The 4,509-nt window shown below is 57.7% G+C and overlaps 1 pseudogene; it reads left to right on the top strand.

The window, feature by feature from the left end:
- The first annotated feature begins 2,570 nt into the window (after positions 1-2,570).
- LOC123629142 lies at positions 2,571-2,661 on the top strand (annotated as a pseudogene).
- The last annotated feature ends 1,848 nt before the right edge of the window (positions 2,662-4,509 follow it).

The following is a 4,509-nucleotide window of genomic DNA, read 5'->3' as shown; positions in this document are numbered from 1 at the left end:
GCTTCCATCACAGCTGCGGGTCATCCCTTGACTTAACAGCGTCCCGTGAGTGAGTGGCTCGGATGAACGGACTTCCTTAGCTTAAAAGATCGCAAGCGTTTAGACAAAGCTGCATCTTTTTTAACCCATTACCCATCCAAGTATCAGTGTAAATCCCGTCATCCCCCGCTTCGAGATGGCTCGCGTTTGGGGTGGGGGGCAAACCAGCGTACACCGTGTCCCCGTATCGATCCATGACTTCACACAGAGTTCCCATGTCCCTGGAATGTAGAAAACCAAACTGTAACCAGACCACGGCAATAGCACTCACTCCTTGCTTCTCGGCGTGGCTCTCCGGGCCACCGTCAGGGACATCCATCTTACTGAGTTTGGCTTCTTTACCAGGGACAGACCTATACGTGTGCACGTCAGTTTGTGTATAAATAATGCATGCTAAAATTGTACAACCGGAAAAATTGAAAAAGTCATTCAGCACTTTTAACAGACGATCTGGTGTGCCTGCCTGCGTGCGTGCGTGCTGGCGGGCCGGCCGGCTCCACGCTTTATTTTTTGATTTTCATGTTTTCATGTTTTCCATCTGACATGAGTGAGTGGTGTGTGTATTGAAACACCCAGACGCTGGCCTTCCTCGCCTCAAAGGGGAAAATGTCTAGGATTCATTCCCCTTCCCCACTGGCCTTTGAGAGTCGTTGAGGTCCATCCTATGGAAGGACAGATTGGGCCTCCATGGAACAGCTCCATAGAAAAAGAAGTTAGGAAGTCATCTTTGATTTCTACAATGACAAATTCAAAAAGTTAAAATCCCCCAATCGGGGCCGGGTGAGGTGGCTCATGGCTGTAATCCTAGCACTGTGGGAGGCCGAGGCGGGTGGATCACTCGAGGTCAGGAGTTCAAGATCAGCCTCAACAAGAGCAAGACCCGGTCTCTACTAAATAAAAAATAGAAAGAAATTATCTGGCCAACTAAAACATACATGCAGAAAAAAATTAGCCGGGCATGGTGGCGCATGCCTATAGTCCCAGCTACTGGAGAGGCTGAGGCAGTAGGATCGATTCAGCTCAGGAATTTGACGTTCCTGTGAGCTAGGCTGCCGCCACAGCACTCACTCTAGCCGGGACAACATAGCCAGACTCTGCCTGAAAAAAAAAAAAATCCCCCAATCGAACAAGGTATAGAAAAATTATGGTGTTGATGCAATTGGGGTGGGGGGGAGAGCCGGGGCTTCTGGTGTGGGGGTGTGCGGGTGCCAGTGCCTGTGCAGCCGTCATCCTCCTATTAATAACACGGAGAGCAGAATAAAGTTCTGAGACATAAAGATCATACTCGGCTGAGGGAGCCACCGGTGGAGCGAGGGAATGTTTCTTCTACAGGACCAGTATTTCCTTTGCCCCCCCCAATGCCCTAAATAATATGTCGATGAGGACGTACACAGCGTTGTCCCTGGTTGTGGGTCGGGGTGTGGGTGGCGATGGGGGTGGAGGCTTGGCAGGGAGTAAAGTCAAGTGATGTTTTTGTAATAAAGAGACATACTGACCCCCGGGCTACATGCTGGGGACTTCATCAGTCAGGTCTAAGGAGAACACAGGCAGGCAGTGCTCACCGTCAGTTTCAACTAATTAAAAAAAAAAAAACATAGAAAATAGAAAATAGGGCCGGGCGCGATGGCTCCCGCCTGTAATCCTAGCACTCTGGGAGGCCGAGGCGGGAAGATCACTCAAGGTCAGGAGTTCGAGACCAGCCTCAGCAAGAGCGAGGCACCGTACCCGCCCTGGCCCGTCCCGTCCCTACTGAGAAAGAGAAAGAAATTCTCTGGACAACTAAAAACAGACATAGAAAAACTTAGCCGGACACGGTGGCACGAGCCGGTAGTCCCAGGTATTCGGGAAGCTGAGGCAGAAGGATCGCTTAAGCCGAGGAGTTTGAGGTTGCTGTGAGCGAGGCTGACGCCACGCCACTCTAGCCAGGGCAACAGAAGGAGACTCTGTCAGAAAGAAAAGAAGAAATAGAAAAAAAGAAAAAAAAAAGAAAGGAAGGAAGGTATTGAGGGAAGGAGGGAGGGAAGAGGACAGAAGGATAGGGGGAGAGAGGGGGTGAGTGAGAGAGAGAGAGGAGAAAACTATTAAAAATTCGGTACCAGGGTGTTCCCGCGCACGTGGGAGATGTGTCTTCTCCCTCACGCCCTGTTTCCTCCACACACACATCACCCGTGTGCCGCAAAAAAAGCAACAAAAAGAGAGAAAGAGATGAAAAAGGGAAAATGGAAACAGGGAAAAAGAGGAAGAAAGAAAGAAATTTTGAAAAAAGAGACCAAAGTCCCAGGGAGAAGGAAGACTACTGAGCCCAGAGCGACACCTGGTGACCACACCGTGAACGGCACCCTGCGGCCCCAATTCGCCAGAGACATCTGGTGGAGCCCAGGGCACTGTGCCAAGGGAGGCCGAGGGCAACATGCGGCGGACCCGGGGCCACGGCGTCTGCAGCCGATTCCCAGGCGGGAACAGGAGCCGGGGAAACTCATTCTCAGCGCGGGGGGAGGGGAGGGGAAAGAATTGCAAAGTCACCCAGACAGATCCCTTTCTAGTTCATAAACGTGGTGATTGCGTGTTCACACGCACGTGTGAGATGTGCGTCCTGGTGTGTGGGCACATCACCCGCTGCCGTGAAACTATGAATACGGGAGGAGAAGGGGGGGCAGGAAAACCCAAAGAGAGAATAGATAGATAAAATAGGGCCAAAAAGAAAGTCACACAGTCGGAGAGGTAGTAGGGGAGTGAGAGCAAGTCGGAGACGGCACACAGAAACTCCGAGAGGAGGGGAACGCTGCGATGCGCCCCTCGGCCCGCGCCGGAAGAATACGCATCGCGGGGCGACCCCTGGGGCCGGCGGTGCCAGAGACACCAAATCGGTCCCGAACACACCCCGCCGCCAGGGCAGCCACAAGACCGGACATCCCGTCAAGCGGCGAACGAACGCGGAGGCCGCCTGCACCAGGCACATCTGGACGAACAGCCAGTGTGCTCTCTGCCAGGAGTGGTGGGGGGGGGTTGCGATTAAAGTCACGCCAGGTCCCCGGGATAGTTCGTGAGCGTGATAACTGTGCGTGTGCGGAGGAAAAGAGGGGGGCGGGGGGGGACGCAAAGAAAGGAAGAGCAAACGAGGGTGGGGGAAGGCACACTGTCGGCCACGTAGCTAGGAAAGGAGGCGGAGGGAGTCGAGAGGCCTGCGACGCCAGAGCCCTGTGGCGGTGACCGTTCGCATGACGTCCACGAGCCCAGCCCCGCAGAGACTGTGTGACGGGGACATCTGGTCGACCGCATGTATCATGGCGTCCGCGCGCGGCACTGGTGGAGGCGCTAGCGCCGCGCCCGCGGGACTCTCCCTATCTGCTCGCACGGGGGCTCGCCGGCCGGCGGCCAGCTGGTCGACCCCGACTCTCCGGGGAAAGAAGGGGGGGGCAGGCCGGGTCTCCACCAGACGACGACCCCCTCCGCCCCCGGGGCGGGAGAGAGGGCCGCGGCTGGATGGGCGCCCCCACCAGGCCCGCGCGGCGCCATCCCCGAGCACAGGGGCGGCGCTGCACCGTGCCCGCCCCGCCGTCGACCGCCTGCTCCTCGGTCGCCCTGTCTGGACCCCACCACCACCGTGCTCCTCCCCAGAAACCCAGTCCCAGCCTGGGGGACCAGCTTCGGCGGGGTGCGCGGGGAGGAGGCGGACTGGTGGGCGGAGGATGGCGTACCCCAAGTCGGGACGTCGGGCGCCACGTGGAGGGGATGGTGTCCCCCCGGGTTGCGCCCCCCCCGCACCTTCCCCGGCGTCCTCGAAGGACAGACCGTATCCCCGCGCGCCCACCCCCTCACCATAGCCTGGCCGCGGACGCCATGGTACATGGGGCCGACCAGATGTCTCCGTCACACAAGTCTCTGTGGGTCCCGGCTAGTGGACGCTATGCGACCGGTCACCACCAGAGGGCTCTGGCGTCGCAGGCTTCTCGACTCCCTCCGCCTCCCTGCCTCGCTACGTGGCGGATAGTGTAACTTCCCCGCCTCCGCCCCCTCTTTTCCTCCGCACACGCACAGTTATCACGCTCACGAACTATCCCAAGGACCTGGCGTGACTTTCATCGCACCCCCCCCACCACCTCCTGGCAGAGAGCACACTGGCTGTTCGTCCAGATGTGCCTGGTGCAGGCGGCCTCCGCGTTGGTTCCCGCTTGACGGGATGTCCGGTCCTGTGGCTGCCCTGGCGGCGGGGTGTGTTCGGGACCGATTTGGTGTCTCTGGCACCGCCGGCCCCAGGGGTCGCCCCGCGATGCGTATTCTTCCGGCGCGGGCCGAGGGGCGCATCGCAGCGTTCCCCTCCTCTCGGAGTTTCTGTGTGCCGTCTCCGACTTGCTCTCACTCCCCTACTACCTCTCCGACTGTGTGACTTTCTTTTTGGCCCTATTTTATCTATCTATTCTCTCTTTGGGTTTTCCTGCCCCCCCTTCTCCCCCCGTATTCATAGTTTCA

Source organism: Lemur catta, chromosome Y (assembly GCF_020740605.2).
Source record: "Lemur catta isolate mLemCat1 chromosome Y, mLemCat1.pri, whole genome shotgun sequence".
Taxonomy (NCBI): domain Eukaryota; kingdom Metazoa; phylum Chordata; class Mammalia; order Primates; family Lemuridae; genus Lemur; species Lemur catta.
This window is presented reverse-complemented; position numbering and strand designations above follow the sequence as displayed.